The sequence below is a fragment of the Herpailurus yagouaroundi genome, unplaced genomic scaffold (assembly GCF_014898765.1).
Source record: "Herpailurus yagouaroundi ecotype Mexico unplaced genomic scaffold, PumYag 250, whole genome shotgun sequence".
NCBI lineage: Eukaryota > Metazoa > Chordata > Mammalia > Carnivora > Felidae > Herpailurus > Herpailurus yagouaroundi.
The window spans coordinates 13,887,659-13,911,097 of record NW_024412467.1 but is presented as its reverse complement, the minus strand read 5'-3'; positions in this window follow the sequence as shown (position 1 = coordinate 13,911,097).

Sequence of the window (23,439 nt, the reverse complement as noted above, 5' to 3'; positions counted from 1 at the left end):
TTAAACTTACTCTGACTTTAATAAAAGCCCTCTCTCCTGTTTTTTTTTTTTGTTGTTGTTGTTTTTTTCAGGACTTGTATCTTTGCCCTGGAGGAAATTTAAGAAACAAAACAAAACAAAAAAACTTGTGATTTTCCCAGGTCTGAGAAATTCACAAACGAAGTTAGTGGGATACAGAGACTCCTTGCCTAACATTAACTACTATGTATTTTTTAAGAATCCAATGTCACCAGGACTATTTTTTTCCAATTGGTCCTTTTCAAATTTATTTTTCAGAAGTGCGTACAAATTTGTATATTCATTCCAGCCCGCATGGAAGGTGAAGGCCAGTTGGGTCAGGCTGTGGTCTTGTAAAACCGTCAATGCCTGCTCATTCTTACACGCACGTGCTTCATGAGAGGAACAATTTGGGGGGAGAGTATTACTGTCGTCTCCACTCTAACGGGAGGCTGAGATAATAAAAGAGTGTACTTGGAACAAATCATAAATGTAAATGAATCATAAAGAGACACGAGACACTGAGAAGCCAACATTATGAAGTTTAAAGTAAGGACTGTGGAAAATTTAAGTCCAGTGGGAAATATCTTAGCTTCCTGTCTTGAATTTCTATACCGAAGGGAATTAATCTATTTGCTGGCCTATCCTCCATTCTTTGGCTGTTTACAGCTATTCTTAACACGTTATCCTGGTTAATGAATTTCTGACCCGTCCGAAGGAATCTTAAGATTTACCTCTGGAGATCATAGAATCCAATTCTCTCCTACTTTGCCTTCAACGGGGAGGAACGTTTCCTGGATTACGCCAGGTTATTAAACAAGTCTATTAAAAACGCTCTCTGAAACACCCTCACCCCCACCAACACATATGTGCACTCGTGCACTTATGAGCACAATTATTCCCAGGTACCAATGTGTCTCCATAAAAACATGCACCATTTCAGGGGTTGGCTGTAGGAAAACGCAGTTCTCCCCCAACCCTACCTCGCGCGATAGGCACACCCCTTGTATTAAAGCCTATCTGTTGGTGGTTCAGGTGTAGGGATTGAGAAGAGCATCGTTTTAGGAGTTTGCCCTGAAGGTGATTAAGATGGACGGTTTAACAGTCACAGAAGAGCAAGCAGGTGGCAGTAGGATTCCTACGCGCCCAGTTCATTTAGCCTGTTTCACTGACTTTCCGGGGAGGCCCTGGCATCTGATTTGCAATACAGTAAAACCTTGGTTTGCAAGCATAATTCATTCCAGAAACATGCTTGTAATCCAAGCACTTGTGCATCAAGAAGAATTTCCCCATAAGAAATCACGGAAACCCAGATGCTTCGTTCCACAACCCCAAAATAGTCATATAAAAATGATTACAAGACTGTAATCTGATACAAAATAATAAAGAAAATACAAAATGTAAAGAAGAATACACAATTAGTCTGCACTTACCTTCAAAGACCTTCATGGCTGGTGTGAGGGAGACAAAAGGGAGGGGGGTTATTGTGTAGGATGACTTTCACTATCACTAACAGAAGTGTTGCTATCTATGGGCTCAGCGGAAACTTTTTCTGCATGGGGGCCATTGTATATGCTCTCATGGATGTTGACTACAGTACAGAATTAATAAACTCTTGTCATCCACCGTATGACAATAAGGCAGCAGAGGAAAGGGTCTCTATCTGCAGGCAGCCTGACCTAGAATGAAGCAAAGCATTCCTAAAGTTCCTCTTGTCGGGAAAAGCAAAGGACTGTCCGGAGGTGCTTTGAAGTGACAAAAAATACATGAGTGCCAGTGTGAGCACCTTCCAACGTTCTGAAAAAAATCACTGATTTCTGCCAAACACCGTGGCCTGAGACCGAGCACCCGAGCATGGGAGACTATCACTCACAATCCTGCAGACAGAGAGAGAGAAAGAGAGGGAGGGAGCATCATTGGCTTAGTTGAGGTCATGTGATATTCGGCGTCATGTACTACTCGTATTGCAATATGTGGCTCATTTATCAAGTTACGATTTATTATAAATGTTTGCTTGTCTTGCAAAAAAACACTCGCAGAACAAGTTACTCACAATCCAAAATTTTACTGTATTTGGAAATTTACTCCCTATCTGGACTTCCCTCTTGTAATTCCTGGCTCTCTGTATGCTCCATAGAGTTAATATAGCACATATATTGAGGGCATATTATCATTTATTATTCTAAGAGTTATATACTATTCCAATTTCCATTCTACTGTTGAAAAAAAAAATTAAGAGTAGACAGGTTACCCTGGCCTCAGTCTTAGGGGTAGTGAATAGTATGATCTTGGGTCTGTTGGACCCAGGATATATACTTCTAACCCCTATGCTAGACTGTCTCCGGAGTTCTGAAATCCAGCTTGGGCTACAAGTGCTATCTGTCCCCATCTTTAATTTAAATTAAGAAGAGAGAAAAGTTTACATATTCATTAACTTTCTCTACGAGACCCTGGGCTAATAAATTTTCTTACAGAAAACTTTATTCAAGAAATTTTCTGAGTCGTATCAGCCTGAGATTCAATAGGATTATGTTAAATAATATAAAACAGAAACCTATGGTTTAGCACCCATCAAGAGATAGCTAGGGGGTGCTTGGGTGGCTCAGTCGGTTAAGCATCTGACTTTGGCTCAGGTCATGATCTCATGGTCCGTGAGTTCAAGCCCCACGTCAGCTCTGTGCTGACGTGCCCAGAGCCTGGAGCCTGCTTCAGATTCTGTGTCTCCCTCTCTCTCTGCCCCTCCCCTGCTTGCACGCTCTCTCTCGCTCAAAAATAAAATAAACATTAAGAGATAGCTAAAATCCCAGGTTCCTTAGAAAATTTTCTTTGGGAGAGGTTTCCGCGTCCTTCCACATCTCCAGGTGGCGGTCTTCTCTTACGCCTTCATGTTGGTCTCTGGGATTCAGCTTTGTCCAGTGCTTTCACTCATGCCACCACCATCAAGTTGGTGGCATTTTCTCTCTCTTTTCACATTGCTGATGATGTTGCTCTGATCCTCATTGCTTTTTTGTTTGGCTCCCTAAACTGGATGGCTGATACTCTCATACTTTTGTCCCTAGGCAACGAGGTGTATTTTTTTTAATTTTTTTTTATACTTATGTATTTATTTTTGAGAGACAGAGTGAGACAGCATGAGTGGGGGAGGGGCAGAGAGAGAGGGAGACACAGAATCCAAAGCGGGCTCCAGGCTCTGAGCTGTCAGCACAGAGCCCGACGCGGGGCTCGAACCCACGAACCGTGAGATCATGACCTGAGCAGAAGTTGGACGCTTAACCGACTGAGCCACCCAGGCACCCCGGCAACGAGGTGTATTGAGCTCATTTTCTATTGGTCTTACAGCAATTTAGCACCTATTTCCCATGCTTTTCGGGCAAACAGGACATCTGGTTCTCCAAACACTAAATTCATGCTCCTTGAGGACAGTCTAGAAGATAATCTGGGTGTCATGGCCCACATTATATGCAAAGCCCCAAGCCAACCTCAGCCCCCTTGTCTCTCCCTCCCCAGTAGGACTCAGGCCCAGGGGTTAAGGAGCAGCCCGTCTTCCAGGAGAGCTCTGCCGCTGGACTTCAGCCTTTAGCCTTGGCATGTCTACTCACTGTGTCTTTCCTGGGACCACTTGGCCCTCCAGACAGGCTCTGACGTGCCCAAATTCCTGGTGGTTATATGATTTGGGCCCTTGGTCTGGGACTTTGGCTCTTATTTCTTGGTCTTTTTTCCCCTCTGTGTTCTTCTTCTTCCTCTTCTTCTTCCTCTTCTTCTTCTTCTTCCTCTTCTCCTAATGTTTATTTTATTTTTGAAAGACAGAGAGTGCAGACAGGGGAGGGGCAGAGAGAAAGGGAGAGAATCCCAAGCAGACTCCACTCTGTCAGCACAGAGCCCGACGTGGGGCTCAAACTCATGACCTGAGTGGAGATCATGACCTGAGTGGAAATCAAGAGTCGGATGCCTAACCGACGGAGCCATCCATGTGCCCCTCCCGTGTTCTCATTTCAGCGATCATCTGTCAGATCTCAGAGGTCTGATACCTGGCTCCTGACACTGCAAGTCCCCACCTCTACTCATCCAACTCTCCACCAATACGGTATCCCCATCTTTCTGTCTTTTATGACTAGTGTTTATATACTATTATCCGTTTCTAGGACACAGTTTTTTATCTTTAGGTTGAACGAGGTCATATCAGTCGATGAAGTCACATCCCTATTCTGGAGCTATGCACCAGGCAGCTGTTCTGGAAGACTCTTTTGCTCCTTTCCAGAGGGCCTCAGGTTGGGATAGTCATACCCTTGTTGGCGTGCAAGACGGTCTTGGCAGCAGAGGAAGAAAACACTGAACTACTGTTTCCATTTATGTTTTACCAAAAGAAAACTAAAGAGTAAACTCTATAGTAATGTTTATTTATTTTTGAGAGAGACAGAGAGTGTGATGGGGAGGGGCAGAGAGGAAGGGAGACACAGGATCCCAAGCGGGCTCCAGGCTCCGAGCCGTCAGCGCAGAGCCCGACGCGGAATGAGGGGCTTGAACCCACAAACAACGAGATCATGACCTGAGCTGAAGTTGGACACTTAACTAACTAAGCCACCCAGGCACCCCATCTCTGTGTCTTGACACCTGCTGCCCTATGTTCCAATGACAAAAGATGCCGTGTGACCATGGTCCTTGAGGGATCCTGAGAGAAAGGGCTACTGGAGGCCTGATAGTCAGTTGGTCACTTGACGTCAGCAGAGTGGCACATATCACCATTTGTGTTTGCCCGGTTCTGTGGATTACAGATATTATCAAGCTTTACTAAATTAAATCAGCACAATTAAGGGCATACAAAAATGGCTGAAAGAGATGGGTGATCGAGATAATATTGGGGCGCCTGAGCGGCTCAGTTGGTTAAGCGTCCGACTTCCGCTCAGGTCACGATCTCACGGTTCATGGGTTCCAGCCCCGCATCAGGCTCTGTGCTCACAGCTCAGAACCTGGAGCCTGCTTTGGATTCTGTGTCTCCCTCTCTCTCTCTGCCCCTCCCCTGTTTGCACTCTCTCTCTCTCTCTCTCTCAAAAATAACATTAAAAAAGAAGATAATATTGATTATGCTGACAAAAGGGGGAAAAAACGTGAAGCTGACTCTTCTGAGTCCCAAATAAGCTCTCATTGGTCACTGCAGAGGTAAAAAAAAAAAAAAAAAAACAACTATTGAATCCGATATCAAATAAGAAGTCAAAATAACAAGAGTTCCCCCCCAAAAAAACAAAATAATTGGGAAAACTACTTGATATATGGATTTAAAGTCATTATGGTTAAGAACGAGTCTGATTTAAGGATGTATATCTGTCGTTTGAGATATCAACCACTGCAATTAGAAAGACACTTAAAAACCAAGAATTCAAAACATCATCAATATTCTAGGTGAGAGCTAAAAACCATTTGGTACCATTAATATACAGAAGACAAATTATTGGGGGAGCCTGGGTGGCTCAGTCGGTTGAGTGTCCAACTTCAGCTCAAGTCACAATCTCACAGTTCGTGGGTTCGAGCCCCGCACTGGGCTCTGTGCTGACAGCTCAGAGCCTGGAGCCTGCTTTGGATTCTGTGTCTCCCTCTCTCTGCCCCTCCCCTGCTCACACTCTGTCTCTCTCTCTCTCTCAAAAATAAAATAAAACATTAAAAAAAAGACACAACTATTAACAAAATAGGACCAAAAGAAATAAAAATAACTTTAAAAGTATCTCATTTGTATCTTAGTCTTTTAAAATGTATTCTTTATGGTTGTCATACATGATGTAGATATAAATGCATAATTTATAAATGATGAACTGTGCATATATAGATGCATTTGTTCAGTACTTTGGAGTGATAGGAACACATGGCCCCAAAAGACTCTAGAAATGGTGTGTTTGAGAGGAGAAGGAAAGAGCAACACATTTCTACACAAACTCACATTAAGAACATTTTAGGGGCCCCTGGGCGGCTCAGTTGGTTAAGCGTCTGGCTTTGGCTCAGGTCATGATCTTGTGGTTCGTGAGTTCGAGCCCCACACTGCAGCTCAGAGCCTGGAGCCTGCTTCGGATTCTGTGTCTCCCTCTCTCTGCCCCGCCCCTGCTCCTGCTCTGTCTCTCTCTCTCTCTCTCAAAAATAAATAAACATTAAAAAAAATTTTTTTTTAAAAAGACCATTTTAAAATCATTGTACAATGAATAAAAATGAATTAACTTTCCTTGTTGGTCCCCTCGTGATTTTCTTTTTAGACTTTCTTCTGATTTCAATGGCATCTCTGTTCTGTTTTTTCCCTTTTAAGTGTAAATGCCAGCCAGGCTGACTTCCTGTTAATATTGTAATACTGTGAAAATAAGGCCAGGCACATTACGTCCCCATTCCACACCTTCCGCTGTCCTCCCATCCACACCCCCCACAATGGACTTCAAAGTCCTAAGGGATCCCTTCCCCACCTCTCCCCTCCCAACCTCATCAATTAAAATTGTCCCTGCCCTCACTGGTTCCTGTGTTCTTCACACATGTCATCCCCTCAGGCTTTTGTGTTCTCGGATTTCCCCAGATTTTCACACGGCTGGTGCCCAGACCTCCTTGGGTCTTTCTTCAACTATTGTCTTCTTAGTGAGCCCTTCATTGGCCACCAGATCCACTCCTGTTCATTTCCTTGCTTTATTCATCTCCTAGACATTCATGATCATCCAACATACTATGTGTTTATTTACAAAGACATTTTATTTATAAATACGTGAACAAACACATTGCACGCTATCCTTAAAATTAAATGAATCGCTTTATTATTGTATAGTTTAACTACTGTCGTTCTGTGACACATGGAAGGGAAGGTTTGTCTTGCTCACGGACTAGGACCTCTTGGCAGGGACCGATACTGTCATTTGGATGCATCGTATTTGACAAGAGGACAAAAGGTTTCACCAGAAATAATTTGGACTTTCAACATATAAAATATTTAACTTTGGAGATCTATACATCTTTAAAATGCCAAGAAGGTATTTAGAAGAATTCTCTTTTGACAAATTGATTTCTTGGGATATTAAAAGGACTCTGTAGAAAGTGCTCAGTAAGGGTCTAAACATTTCCTTAGAGCCCTTACAGAGGGTAAGTTCATGAATACAGAATTGGAAATACTATACATTCAAAAAAAATGATGCCGTTGATTCTCTATCGCCATAAAAACGTAACTAGAAGGAGACTTACCTACGGAGTCATCGAGATACTAGATCTTTGGAAAAATTACATTCCAGAGGTGCCTTGGAATAATTCAAGAAGCAACATGATTGGGTGAATCCACTGAGGGAAAAAAGACATTTTATGGATAGCAGTAGAGAAGAGAAACAACATTAGGGTAGCCTCAACTCTAGAAAGCAGTGAGCGTTGGGAGCGATTTCTTTCCTACAAAGTAATCTGTCTATCTTTTGGAAGTGGGCAGCACTCAGGGGATGACGGAGGGGTTTTTTCAGAAATGTACTCAGAGTTATTAGCAATCTGCCCAGAGAATGTTCACTCTACTGGGAACCGACGGCACAGATATCTTCTTCTCTCGGGGATCAATCTAATTCTGGCCCTAAGGTAACGAAGGAAGTAAGGACTCATGGGGATGATGGTGCCTCTAAGTTATTTCCTCTGCTCTGTTAGCACCACTGTTTTATCAGCAAGAAAGGCCTTCAGGAAAGAGGTCATGTGCCAGTTATCACCAGTTACACACACGGCTGGCAGGACATTCCTGAAGCCACACATTTCCAGGATGCACTGAGATACTGCAAAAATGAACCCAATACTTACTTTCTGTCTGCCCTAAAAAGACCCCTACACAGCATTTTAGTCCTTCGGCAGCTCCCGAAGAGTCAAGTTATCAGAGGGTTGCTGAATAATTGGCCTCGTTGTTGTTTCTGATTTTTCTCAGGTAGAAACACTAGTTATAGGCTACATAACCTATTCTGATAGCTTGATTGGGCTGGCAGAAATTCAACTTTTTAGGATATCATGCATGTATTAAGTTTTTGAAATATAATCTTGCCTTCGTGATTCTGATGCAAGATACCTCTACGTTCTTTATCAATGGGGAAACAGGACCTCTTTTAATGGGTATTGGTAATTAGTTGTTATGTTTTGAAATTTGTTACTTGGGAAGAGCTTCCTTGCGAATTTTAAGATCTTTGCCGCTATTTGAACATAATAAAATTTTTTTTAATGTTTACTTATTTTTGACAGAGAGAGAGAGAGAGAGCATGAGTAGGGGAGAGGCAAAGAGAGAGGGAGACACAGAATCTGAAGCAGGCTCCGGGCTCAGCACAGAGCCCAACGTGGGGCTTGAACTCACAGACCGCGAGATCATGGCCTGAGCCAAAGTTGGACACTCAACCGACTGAGCTACCCAGGTGCCCCTATATTTGAACATAATATATTATCAGTATGTTTTCTTAAATGAATGACTCAATCAATACATGAAATATTGGGACACCTGGGCGGCTCAGTCGGTTAAGCGTCTGACTCTTGGTTTTGGCTCAGGTCAGGATCATGTGGTTTGTGGGTTTGAGCCCTGCATCAGGCTCTGTGCTGGCAGTATGGAGCCTGCTTGGGATTCTCTTTCTCTCTCCTTCTCTCTCTGCCCCTCCCTCACTCACACTCTCTCTCTCTCTCTCTCTCTCTCTCTCTTTCTCTGTTTCTCTCTCTGTCTCTCTCCAAATAAATAAATAAACTTTAAAAAAATAAATGAGGGGCACCTGGGTGACTCAGTGGGTTAAGCGTCCAACTTTGGCTCAGGTCATGACCTCACGTTTTGTGGGTTGAAGCCCCACATTGAGCTCTGTGCTGAGAGCTCGGAGCCTGGAGCCTGTTTCGGATTCTGCGTGTCCCATTCTCTCTCTCTGCCCCTCCCTGGCTCTCACTGTCTCTCTCTCAAAAATCAATAAACATTAAAAAATTTAAAAAAATGGGGCGCCTGGGTGGCGCAGTCAGTTAAGCGTCCGACTTCAGCCAGGTCACGATCTCGTGGTCCGTGAGTTCCAGCCCTGCGTCGGGCTCTGGGCTGATGGCTCAGAGCCTGGAGCCTGTTTCCGATTCTGTGTCTCCCTCTCTCTCTGCCCCTCCCCCGTTCATGCTCTGTCTCTCTCTGTCCCAAAAATAAATAAAAAACGTTGAAAAAAAATTTTTTTTAATTTAAAAAAATAAAAGAAAGATGGAATTATGAATGAGTATCAGAGACCTGGTCTCTGTCCCTAAAAGCCTTAAGATGTAGGTGAGGAGACAGTACACAATCCGACAAAAATGGAGAAGCAAAGGGCAAACAGGTGGTACAGATGATACCTTCTAATGAACTCCCGTGGTGGAAAGGCCTCTTGGCAGAAGCTGAACTTGAACTGTATGTTGATGAAAGATGAGTAGGATTTCAGCAACCGGAGCAGGTGTTAGGGTATTCCTAGCAGGTTAGCGGTGGCGATAAGGACCCAGAGATGTGAGGTATGTTCTGGGCACAGTGACGAGATAAGATTAGCAGAGGAAGCAGGCTCAGAAGGCCGAAGGAAGGAACTTAGGCTTTATCCTGTAGACAGTGTCGAACTGTACAGTTATGGAATTCATTTTGTAGACTCCAGGAGAGGTGCGAGAGACCCACGTTAAGGACGGACATTGCCACAAATATGTCCACAAAAGTGACAGGCATTCCGATGAATGTGAGTTAGGGTTTGGTGGTTGATTCTCTCTGTTGGCTTAGCACGTGGGGCTGCTGAGCCCAAGCCCTGTCTTTCACGTTAGACATTGTCCACTGCGCTCAGCTAGAGAAAGAAAACAATGCCTCTGTGAAGAAGTGCCCCCAGATGCCCGGCTCCGGGAGCCACCTTCAGGCAATCCGTCTCACTGTCCAGTGTTTTCCCACGAGAGTTGAAATCTTACCCGACACACTGGCCACTAGACAGCCCCCAGCAGCACTAATTGCTAGTGTTTCCCAAGGGCTTCAAATCTATCAGGAGTCATGGGGAAAAGTTCTAAATTATTTTCCAGCTTTTAAAAAGTCATAGGGAGAAGTCATCATCCTCCTTAACACGTCACACATAAGACACTGTCTTTTGGTCAAAACACATGATGGAAAATAACTAAGATTTCTTTATAGTTCCGTGACTGTGAAAAAGAAGTCCACGTGCAGATTTTTTTTTCACTGCTTTGACCCCCTTTTAGGGAGTAGCAAGAGCCAATAAGTAACCAATTTAATTTTTGGCCATGCAGAGAAGGATCACAGTGTTTTAAGCAGGAATTATAAAGACGCATGCTTTTTCCTAAGTCTATAACTGCCGTCTTCTAATATTAAAGTAAGAAGAGACTGTTTAAATTTGGTTGGTTTTTGGGGCGCCTGGGTGGCGCAGTTGGTTAAGCATCCGACTTCAGCCAGGTCACGATCTTGCGGTCCGTGAGTTCGAGCTCCGCGTCAGGCTCTGGGCTGATGGCTCGGAGACTGGAGCCTGTTTCTGATTCTGTGTCTCCCTCTCTCTCTGCCCCTCACCCGTTCATGCTCTGTCTCTCTCTGTTCCAAAAATAAATAAATGTTGAAAAAAAATTTTGGTTGGTTTTGTAGAGAAGGCACAGTAGCCCTCACTAAGAAAGTAACTTGTTTTAAGAGAAAATTTCAGAAGAAAAATCTGTTCAGAATTTTAATGGGGGAGGGCCTGGGGAGCTTTGTTTTTGCTAAGGCAACCTGATAATTTTCCCTGTTGAGTTGTTCAGTCTCACACCTGCGTGGACCAACGGTGTCGTGACCTTGAATGTCGTGACCATTCTAGAAAAGTCTCAGCGTGACAGAACTTGGTACTAATGACTCAGGTAGCTTAGAGAAATGAAAACCGAAGAGCATGTCCTCACACATGGCTAAAAGAGACAAGGCGACTTTCGCGTCTCCAGTGAGGTCTGGTGTTTCTAAATACGTTCAAAGTTACGTTATTTAGCCTGAAACTAATAAAAAATAAATAAAGTTACAAGTTTAAAAAATTTTTTTTTCAACGTTTATTTATTTTTGGGACAGAGAGAGACAGAGCATGAACGGGGGAGGGGCAGAGAGAGAGGGAGACACAGAATCGGAAACAGGCTCCAGGCTCTGAGCCATCAGCCCAGAGCCTGACGCGGGGCTCGAACTCCCGGACCTGACGCGGACCTCGAACTCCCGAGATCGTGACCTGGCTAAAGTCAGACGCTTAACCGACTGCGCCACCCAGGCGCCCCTAAACTTACAAGTTTTAAACATGTGTGCTCAGGTGGTTCAGGTCAATTATTCGCAAATGCCTCCCCTTTCTGTCCTAAGGAAACCTCACCTCTCGAACCGTACAAGCAACTTCTGTTTAGAATTGACCTTGTCTGAACATCAGGTTTACATCAGCATTATCTACTTGCAGATGATTTTACCTTTTTCTTAGCTTTTCAGTATCTCTCCTGTCTGGACCTCAGATACCTGTCTTCCCAATAACCTATGACGGTTCACCTTGAATCTTTTCTTTTCTTTCCCACTCTGACCTCTGGTAACTGCAAATGCTGTGAATCTTGTACCTTGACCACCTGAACTGATGACCTCTGACTCGTGCTTGCATTGGGCCAGGAGTACCCTCTCCTCCAGTTGTCAGGTTTTTCTAGTCTTGACCTTGACTTTGATTTTCTTGCTGAAATGCCGTTCTTAGATGCTACATGGCTGTAGGACCTCATTAAGGAGGTTTGTGGAGTCACTTCCTTGGGAAGTTTTCATAAGAAAAGCTGAATAAACTTGTTTAGGTATATGAGTCTAGCCTTGGGAACTCAGAGGCATCCTTATAATTTATGATCCTTCTCAACATTGCTGCTATAAAGCCACACAGCACCATGCTAAAAAGAGTTCCTGTTGATTACAAAACATTCCTGACGACGTCTCTCAGGTTCAATTTCAGGCCCCCCCTCACGTGACATGTGTCTTGTATGTGCGGACGTGAGTCATGGAAACCCAAAAGAAATGTGGAATTATGACTATAAAAACTACAGCAAGAACCACAAACACGGCGCACTTTGTTTTCCCTTAAGTCATTAGATATTTCTAGCGAGAAATCTAAACTGACATGCCTTATCATTTATTTCACCTTCAGAAAGATCTCTGAACGCTCAAAGACACTTTTATTTAAGTGGTTACGGCTTGCTTTTCTGTTCAAGGGCTCAAAAAAAAAAAAAAGAATCAGAGCTTTCTGAGTTAAGCCTCCTCAAGTCCATCTGTAGGAAGGAGATAGGAGATAGCTGTGGAGGCTTCTACGGAGGGAGTCTGGCCCAGAAAGGTGCAAGACGAGAGCAGGTCTTGAAAACGTACAACAAGATGACGTCAGGCATCAAAGAGTCTGGGAAGCCTGGTTAGGCTGCTCCATTATCAACCCATAGTGGGATGTAGGGGACCCCTCAGAGGTGCGGTGAGGCAGGTAACAAGATGAGGCTGAAGGAACCCCTTCTCTTTCTCCTGAGGTGTTGGTTTAGCACACGGGGCCACAGGGCCCAGAGCCCTGCCTGCCTCCCAGGCTGGGCATTTTCCATTGTGCCCAGACAGGGAAAAAAACAAACAAACCAGTGGCCGCACAAAGAAGGGCCCCAGACCCTCAGCCCCCCGGGAGCCATCTTCAGGCAATTCATCTCACTTCCAACTGTCCAGTGTTTTTGGATGAAAGCTGAAACCCTACCCAGCACACTGGCCACCAGACAGCCTGAGCTGGGCATTTCCTTCAGCAGTGCTAATTCCTGGTGTCTTTACAGGGATCCTGACCCAGAAATGCATCTCAATAGGTAAGGAGTTAAACACACACACACACACACACACACACACACACATGCACACACACACACAAACAAACAGGGGAAACAACCCGGAGATAAAACATTCTTGGGCTCTGGGGGAACTCAGAAATGGTATTTGGAGCACAATTCACACTTGGGCCAGCCAGCTCTGTTCACGCTGATAAGTCATTTTTGGGAAAAACAAATGAATTCATATCTGATAAACCAGCACATTGATAATACCAAATTCCTTTTGCTTTTCTAAGTCTCTATCGGGCAGGGGGGAGATAAGTTCAGGCTGTACAAGGGCTGAGGAAGGTAAGGTTGACCACAGATGGTACACAATGGAATATTTCTCAGTTTAATTGGTTTTGCAGGGATTATGGTGATAAGTGCCCTTCCTCCCAGGTAGTTAAGACACATTCATGTCCCCATACCTGCTGCTGATACGATCTGTTTCAGGAGCGTCTGTCATTCCAATCACAAAGAGCAGCTGAGTGGATCTCAGGAGAGTTTTTCTTTTCTTTTTTTTTTTTTTTTTTAATGATTTTTCTTTAATGTTTTTGAGGAGGTAGGTCAGGTGCTGTCTAAATTTTACTTCCCGTGATACACGTATACATATATACACACATACATAAAAGTTATTCTCCTTGTATATTGTCTATTCATCCTTAGCTAGCCCATCAGCGACCCTAGAAAAACGCAGGGTAAATAAATTAGAGATTGGGCTGGATTCTGAATGGTGGGCCTTAAAAACCAACTTCTGATTCTGCATCTAGCCTTAGCACTGAATTATACTTGTATTTACTCTTTGTGATGTCAAATGGCAGAATGTAAATTTTTTTTTAATTTTTTTAAACTTATTTTTGAGAGTGGGAGAGACAGAGCATGACCGGGAGAGGGGCGGAGAGAGAAGGAGACACAGAGTCCGAAGCAGGCTCCAGGCTCCGAGAGAACTGTCAGCACAAAGCCCGAGGCGGGACTCGAACTCAAGAACCATGAGCTCATGACCTGAGCCAAAGTCGGATGCTTAACTGACTGAGCCATCCAGCCATGCCCACATGGTAGAACATAAAAAGTCAAAAATGCCTGAATAATCTGGTGGCTTCTAGCAAGGCATTCACAAAGTAGAAAGCGATAGCAGTGGGACAAATTCTGAGTCTTTCTGAGTAGGTCAAGGATTTGTTGATACAAAAGATCTTGAAAAATGGGTGGGACATAAGCGGACAAAAGGTTTTTTTTTCCCAAATATATCTAACACAGTGTAGACATGCTTAAATACTCATTCATTCGTTCACCAGGAAAACCTACAGAAGCATCCCGGATATGACGGTTCACAAAATGGACTTCCTTGTGTTCATCACACCGTGATGTAGCTGTTTAAGGAAAAAGACAATTATAACACAGTCTGATATAAACTAGAAAGGACTATGAGAGAGGGGCAGAGTGCTTAGCAGCACGTAACAGTGAAGAGGAAACTTCCACACTGTGGCTCCCTCTTCGCCAAAAGGTAGAGTAAGAACTCTTATCTTCATGGCGATTTATCAAACCTTCTTCTTGGCGTTCCTTAGGGGAATTGTCTCCTGTCGTTTGGGTCAAAATATTCAGAATCAAGGCCAAATTCATCCTCCGGCTTGGCTCCCTCAGGTCCAGATTAAAGGGTCTTCCTTAAAATATGGGTTCGATTTTGTTTTCCATCGCCAAGCGGGGGCCGTGGCATATACCTTCCGGACTTCTCCTGGCGCGCTGCTGCTGGTTCAAAGACAGGTGTCAGAGTCCCAGAGAAAGCCCTGCTGGTCCACGCTGGGGTGTAGATGTCCCCCTCTCTTACGGGCAGACATTCCATAGGAGACTATGCGGGCAGATGCCTCTCTGGGCCTCCGTTGTCGCTTCCTTCTAAATAAAAAGCTTATTTATTTATTTATTTATTTATCTATTTATTTTCAATATAATTTTATTGTGTTAGCTAACCTGTAGCAGGATTCGGGCACGGAGAGTCGTGACACCGAGGCTTTTCTTTCCAGGAAGCAACTTTGTTCCTGCCGGCACCACTCAGTTGGGTTTGTACCCAAAGAACTGAGCCCCGAGCGCCACGTGGCATAGTTTTTTGTATATTTCCCCACTTTTTTGTCACCCGTATATGGTAACACACAAACATGGAGTCTGATTAAGTTGTCTCACGTTCCAAGGTCGTGAGGGATGTTGTCATGTACACGTATAACCAGGTTTCCTTGAGTTTTGTGGGTTTTTTGTTTCTTTTTTTCCTTCTCTTAGCGGGGGACCCTACCACAAACACAGTTATACAGTGTGCTCTTGGCTTCGGGAATAAACTCGCTTACGTACGACACCCACTGCTCATCCCGAGAAATGCCTCCTCCGTGCCCATCACCCATTTCCCCCCTCTCCCACCCTCCCATCAACCCTCAGTTTGTTTTCTGTATTTAAGGGTCCCTTATGGGTCACCTCCCTCTCTGTTTGAAACGGTTTTTTCCCCCTTCCCTTCCCCCATGGTCTACTGTTAAGTTTCTCAAGATCCATATATGAGTGAAAACATATGATATCTGTCCTTCTCTGCCTGACTTATTTCACTCAGCATAAGACCCTCCGGTTCCATCCACGTTGCTGCGAATGGCAGGATTTCATTCTTTCTCACTGCCAAGTAGTATTCCATTGTGCATATAAACCACATCTTCTTTACCCATTCATCAGTCGATGGACATTTGGGCTCTTTCCATAATTTGGCTATTGTTGATAGTGTTGCTGTGAAAATTGGGGTACACGTGCCGCTATGCATCAGCACTCCTGTATCCTTTGGAATAAATAAATAAATGAATGAATGAATAAATAAATAAATAAATAAATAAAGAGTTTAGACTCTGTTAACTCTAACCTTCTTTTCAACCCTCTTACATTCAGAATCTCCTTTTTTTTGTCTATTTCTGAGGAGATGAATCTTTGAAATCAATGGTGCTTTTGCATCATTAGAGGGCAGACTTCCCTTGGCATAGGAAATGAAGGAAAGTTTTGGAAAATTCAAAGATTTGATATGAAGCAGTGGATCCTTTTCTTGGGGGGTGAGCATCAGAGAGGCAGAGAGTGGGGGGAGTGGAAATAATGAAGGAATTGCCCCCTAGCCCAGAGCGAATGGTCACTATCAATCAGATCCTTAGTGTACAGGGCACTGTGTCGAAATACAGGTTTCGTTAGTCACAACATCATCTTATTGCATCACAAATAGCGTGAAAAATAAAATAAAGCAAAATAGAAAACAGGGTGCATTTCATATGATACGAACAACGTTATTTCATGAAGTTTGGCTTCGTATATACGTGTGTGAGAATGTGTACTGAATCACGATATAAAATTCATTTCAAACTGCACGTACAGGTCAAACATCTTGAGAAACATTGGTCTAAGGGACCCAGTGTTACTTGTAGGGTGAGATGTTTGCAAAGTTTATACGCTAACATAGAAATCGTGGTTTAAGATCTGGTTGAAGTAGGGCAAGACCAACACTGATAAAGCAGTATTACAGACTTAATCATCGTAAAGAAATAGAATGCATTCTATTTCATTCACAGACATCAACATCTTTTATCCTGGAACTTATAACACTTTTTTTTTTATTTTGTAAGTTTTGTTTGTTTGTTTGGGTCTTTGTAGACCATGTTATTGGCTTTGAAGTTAGACCTGCGTCCAGATCCCAATCCTACCATTCCCTACAGGTATGACTTTGGGAAAATAATTTAGCCTGTTTGTGCCTTGTTTGCCTTACTTTTAATAGGATAATTGTACCTCTCACACAGAGTTGTTTTTACTCTATCAGCTAATGTATGTAAAGTGTTTAGTCCAGTCACTGGCACCTAGTAAGCTCTCAATAAAGTATAGTCTTCACGGTTAAAAGAGAATTAAGCATTTTTCCCTCCTTTTCTTTTTTTAAGTTTATTTATTTATTTTGGAGAGAGAGAGTACACATGTGCACAAGGGCATGAGTGAGGGGAAGGCAGAGAGAGACAGAGAGAGACAGAGAGAGAGGAGAGAATCCCAAGCAGGCTCCATGCTATCAGCACAGAGCCCCCACACAGAGCTCATTCCCACGAACCGTGAAATCATGACCTGAGCCGAAGTCAAGAGTCAGATGCTTAACCAACTGAGCTACCCAGGCACCCCACAAATGTTTTCCCTTTTCAATTTAGGAAACCAAAGTGCAGAAGAAGCCATGTGATGGCTGATAAACCAACAGAGATCCACCATGAAGGGGGTTATATCTTTGTCCTCACCTGCCCCCGGAGAAGCAAAGTATTAGGTGCGAGTAATTAACTAGCACAGATAGCAAAGAATGAAAGCCGATCTCAGCTCACACACACCTCCTTCGAACTGCTACTTTAATCTGGCTAAGAGACTGTATCATTTCTGGGCCATTTTCCAGTTGAAAAACTTCCGAACATGATGCCTCTGTTTAGGGTGAGTGGGTTGGTTGCTGACTTCGGACAATTCACTGCTCCGAATTGGATCCTACTTCTCACCTCTGCTTCAGGTCATGATCGAGAAACATAACATAAAAGGTTGTGTGTGCACGCAGTAGGTTTTAGAGTGCCCGTGACAGAGGAATCCCATATCGGTAATACAGTTGGTTTCAGAGTATCCAAGTCTTGTTATTTGTGAATAGCACCCATTGGAGGCGATAAAACTCATGTGACATTCGTGAAACATGGACTATCTTTTATCTTTCAAGTTATCTGTGCTGGTGGATAGATTGGTGGTTTGTCTAAAGCATGACAGAATTATATAATACTTTTTAAATATTTATTTGTTTATTTTGAGAGAGAGAGAGAGAGAGAGAGAGAGAGCATGAGTGAGGGAGGGGCAGAGAGAGAGAATCCCAAGCAGGCTCCCCACTGTCAGCACAGAGCCTGACTCGGGACTCGATCTCATGAACCGTGAAATCATGACCTGAGCCGAAATCAAGAGTCAGACGCTTAGCCACCTGAGCCACCCGGGTGCCCTAGAATTATGTAATTTTTGAGTTGCAAGACATTACAGAGATCATCTAGAAGAAATCCTTCATTTTACAAAATAGGAGACAAAGACAGACATATTAGATCATCTGCTTAATTTTCTCACGTAGTTAGCATGTGGCACAGGACCTGAACTCAGACATTCTGTCTCCAAGCCCGGTACCCTTCCCACTGCATTCTAGATTCCCAACAATGGGTATGAAGTAACGGTAGTCCTTGTAGTTCAAGGTCATGGCAGGACTACTCAGAGTGGCCTTCACAAAGCTGGCCTGTCAGTTCTCACTCAGCCTGGTCCGGGAACAGACCTTCCAGAAGAGCCAGGAAACTAGGCAACATTTCACATTTTTCTCTAATGAACAAAAAAGGTGTGACCCCCTTTCTGAAAGGCATTTTACTAAATGTTTCAAAAGCTCGGTGAATATGCATGACTTTCAGCTTAATGATTCCACTCTTAGAAATTAATCACAGAGGCTCTGGGTAAGAGCAGAGATGTAGCTACCGAGATAACGTGGCATTGTTTCTATAACAACAAGATCTTGGACCCAGGGGGATTGTTTAAGTAAAGACGATATATTTATATATGATCATTTATTTTACAACCAAAAAAATGATGTTTTAGAAAGTAACATCCAGTAACTTGGGGGAAATGTCCTTGATGCATTGCTAAGGAAAAATGCTTTACAACAATATGTACAGAAGGATTCTGAATCTGTAACAAAAATCTATATGTATACCTTTTTTTGTTGTTCAAAATAAGGACTCAGGTTAGATATTCCAATATGTCAAGAGTGGGTGGTAGAATGGCTGGGTCATTAATAGTTTTGCCTTTGGGTTCTGTTGTGGTTTCCAAAATTTTGAACATGGGCATACATCATTATTGTAATGAGACAAAGTTATTTAAAGTTAGAGTCTCATTTCTTCCTTTCCTGTGTTTCTAGGGGTAGTCCCAATGAGCTAAAGACAACGTAGGGCGGTACTCTTCAGACCTTAAGTAGAGGTACAGTGGTGGGAACAAGGGAGGGTCATACTCTGCAGATTTATTGTGTGTAGTATTTCCAGTCCTTTGGATCCTACTGTAAACCTCATGAGACACAAGATATTTTTAAAGATTTTTTAAAATGTTTTGTTCCAGACTACTGGAAGGTAATATTGGTCTGAAACTTTTTAATTTTTTTAAGTTTATTTATTTATTTTGAGAAAGAGAGCACGAGCGGGGGGGGGGGCCGGGAGAGAGGGAGAGAGAGAGAGAGAGAGGAGAGAGAATCCCAAGCGGGTTCCGTGCTGTCAGCGCAGAGGCCCATGCAGGGTTTGAACTCACAAACCGTGAGATCATAACCTGAGCCGAAATCCAGAGTCAGACGCTTAACCGACTGAGCCACCCAGGTGTCCCTGAAAAGTTTTTTAAATCAAGATCCAGTTAAGCAAGAAAAACCTACCTCTTCTGTCTATTCCTTTTTTCTTTTTTCTTTCTTTCTTTCTTTCTTTCTTTCTTTCTTTCTTTCTTTTCTTTCTCTCTTCTTTCTTTCTTCTTTCTCTCTTCTTTCTTTTCTTTCTTTCTTCTTTCTTTCTTTCTTTCTTTCTCTCTTTCTTCTTTTTTAAGTAGGATATTCATGCTCAGTGCCGAGCCTAACACAAGCCTGGAACTCACAACTGTGAGATCGAGCCCTGAGCTGAGATCAAGAGTCAGACCCTCCAACTGACTGAACCACTCAGGTGCCCTATTCCCACTTTCTACTGGTTACATAAAAATGGTGAGAAAGAAACTAAAACACATTGCCGCAAACCTCTCGCTCACGATATATAAGGATCATTTACTTCCTGTGTGTGAAAAACAAATGAGCTTATCCACGTGACTGCAAGGTATAAAGCCATCTATAAACCTAAAACACACCAGGTAACGTTATTACCTTGTCTTGTTAGTAAGTTGCAAATTACTTAAATAGAACAAATGTACAATGGTACGTAACACCTCGAGGTTTTGCCATCCAAGCACATTTTGGGACTTCTATCTACTCTTGCACAAGGATGTCGGTGGGTCATATTTGAACGAGAACACATGTACCTTGGTTGAGTAACTGGGAAACTATAGGGGGGAGAAACTTGATACAAAAATTCATCACTGCACATGATAGGGCCAATCAAATAAACTACATCAAACCAAACTGGTAATAATGAAGCCAGCCAAGAGCAATTTATTATTGAAAAGCAAACATGACCGCTATGGAAAACTCTTTGCAACCAAAACAAAAATTTTGAGGCGCTGCTTTGAAAGTCACCTTCTTGAAATTTACGGAATTCTCGAAAATATCGACATGTATGTCCACACTGTAGGGCCCGGGGAGTGCGGCCTTGAAGGTCCCCCCCCCCTTTTTTTTTTTGGTAGAATATGAAAGAAATTAGAGTCTCAGTAACATCCGCTAATAGACTATTCTTGGTTTATGGCTGCAAAGTTTGTGTAACTTTTGATAAGTTACTTAGCAAGTTGAGTCTATGTACAATGGACATCAGTGGCCTTGCTCTGCTCCTGACTACAAGCCTTCAGGAAAGGATCCTCATTTTGGAATCAGCAGTCTGTCTGAGGGGCCACCACTGTGCCACATTAGTCCTATAGATTACCGTGAGGTTAGGGGCTTCTCGATCAATGGAAAGTATGGAAATGAGCGAGGTTCTGATTCATGGGTTCACCCAGGGCCTCTGAACTTTGGCCTCAGAGGTCAGGGGTCAGAGAAGATACCTCTTCCAAAGCATGCAAAAACCCAGACAGCTTTTCTCCTTTTTCTGTTTGTCCTTTCCTCCTTTCCTATGTCCCTCCCCCTGCTCAAGGTCTAAGTAGTGACAGAAGATTGTTAGTGAACACTCCATGTCAGTGTTGTTTTTTTTTTTTTCCTTCTGATGACTTTTCGTGTTTTGGGTTCTTTCTCTTTTTTTGAATTTTTTATAATTTTTCGTTCTTTTTAAACAAGCCATCTCTCATCTCTGGCATAGCTTTCCTTTACAATCGCTATGCACCTGTAAAAGGGGGAGCTTTCCAATGTAAAAAAAAAAAAAAAAAAAAAAAAGAGAGAGAGAGAGAGAAGTTGGAACTTCTTTAATAGCCTTCATCTTCAGGGAATCCGTAATTACGAGAACATTCCTAACAAGGCTCAAGAAGAAAACCTAGGGGGGCGCCTGGGTGGCGCAGTCGGTTAAGCGTCCGACTTCAGCCAGGTCACGATCTCGCAGTCCGTGGGTTCGAGCCCCGCGTGGGGCTCTGGGCTGATGGCTCGGAGCCTGGAGCCTGTTTCCGATTCTGTGTCTCCCTCTCTCTCTGCCCCTCCCCCGTTCATGCTCTGTCTCTCTCTGTCCCAAAAATAAATAAGAAACGTTGAAAAAAAAAATTTAAAGAAGAAAACCTAGGGATCCTAACCACTAGACAGGCACTGCGATGCCCGGGCCTTCACAGTGGTTGAGAATTAGCTGTGGTTTGTGGAATGAGTGGAGGATGTTAATGCCAGCAATTGAAAGGGCTTTGCCTAGCCCCCTCCCTTTTAAAAATGGTTGGGCTTGTCAGATGTCATCTGGCAATTTACATGGCTCCCTCCAGGGACAGAGGAAATGGAACAATAGCAGTGGTCCGGAGGCCTCATGATCTTATGGGCACCAAGGTGAGAAGGGACCGAGGCACGGGCTGTGGATTGCACGGCCAGACTCTGAGGCTACTTACGCCTGACAGACTTGAGGGCACCCCTCGCCGCCCCTGCCCCGTGCAGGGGCCCTGCTGTAGCTGAGGCTGCCCAGTCAGCATGAGTCAGGCCGAGGCACTCTCGGACATCGGTGATGTTTGTGTTCCAGCTCCTCCCTCCCGCTGTCTTCTCTACTCTGTGTGGCTTCTTTGAGCTTTTCTCAAAGTTTCTTGACTCTTTTCCTGCCGACACTTGCACTCAGAAGAGGTGCTGATCTCTGCCTGACGTGTGACTATTGGCTTAGGTTGATCGCTACCTTTCTGGATGGAATTGTCCATACCCCATTTTCGTCCAACGGTGCAGAGAAGGTCATATCCCCCTGGCAGAGATGGGAGTGACACTTTGAGGACTAGGAGGATTTCTCAGTTTCCCTGACATCACAGGACTGCTCCTTCCTTAGATAAAGTCTGCTTTCGGGTGGGGTTGGGGGGGCGGGTAGGAGAATGGTTGAAAGGTACAAACTTAAGCTGGAAACTATCACTGGCTACTGCCAGCTGTCACAGGATTCCCGACAACAGATCCAGATTTTCTCTCTCTCTCTCTCTCTCTCTCTCTCTCTCAGGAAAGAAACTGGGCCTATTCAGAAGTGCCTCGCATTGGTGGTAGAGTGGTGAGCATAGCTGCTTCCAGAAGGGCCTCTGCCATGTCTTTACTTTCCCTCTCCTGGCTATAGGGAAGTACCTGGGCAAGTGGCCTAAATTTGCTGGCCTCGGTTTTCCTCATCTATAAAATGGGTGTAATAAAAAAAAAAACACATCGTCTTCTAGGAGAGTTGGCTGTGACAATATGTGTACGAAGGCATTTGGAAGAATGCGTGACACACAGAAATCACACTTGGGCCCCATGCCTGGTCACCTCTGAGGCTTGAGGGATAAAGAATTACCACCTAACTTTGGAACAGTGCCTATAGTTGAGGTCGTTGTTTTTGGTTTGTTTTGAAACTGGAAGGATAAAAGTTAAGTACTAGGCCATCTTTTCTCACTTGGTGCATCTGGGGGTCCCCACGGCAGGGGCTTATCTCAGGAAGCTTCTTTGGCTTTGAAGTGGTTCTCAGTCCAGCCAAGCACATGAACACAAGGTTGCATTTCCTTCCCTCAGCCTCTTCCAACGCAAGTACTTAATTATCTGGCTTGGTTCACCATGTACTTGTGTCTGTTTTGCTCTGTGTTGCATGTCAACCACTGTCCCAAACCAAGAACCAAGTTCTGTCTCAGCACACAATGCTAAGAGAAAAAGAAAGATGAGAGGAGAGGAGAGGAGAGGAGAAGGAAGGGAAGGGGAGGGAAGGGGAGGGGAGGGAAGGGAAGGAATGGGAAAGGAAAGTCTTGAGGATGTGGTCAATCGGGCAACATAAGGTTAATCCAAAAATCCAAATAAACCAATGTACATTTCAGCCACAGCTCCTTGGATTGATGGGTGTCTTAGTATGGACAACGTATTAATATTGAAATGATATGTTTCTGTGTCTGTCAGTCCTGCTAGACTCAGCTTCTTGTCATTTCCGGTGTCCTCCATGTATCCCTAAAGCCAACATGGAAGGTTCCAGAGATACGTTATCCCCTTAGCCAGTGATATACTTACCCTTTGGTTACTGAGACAAGTCAGGGAGGGTCGAGATGAGGGTTTCTTTCTACAGATAGACTAATGGGAAAGACAGGCCCACATAGCATCTGAGAAAAGAGACCAGGCATGTCTGCGTCTTCTGGAGCCTAGGACAGCATGGAGATCCTTCATGGAGCTCCACTCCAATGTCCATCGCTAATGTGGTCATTTCTCTGTCCATCTCTGTCTTAGTTCAGGCTGCTATAACAAAATACCATAGACTGGGTGGCTTATATAGAATGGAATTTATTTCTCACAGCTCTGGAGATGGGGAGGTCCCAAGATCAAGCTGTCAGCAGATACGGTGTCCAGTGAGAGTCTGTTTCCGGGTTGCAGAG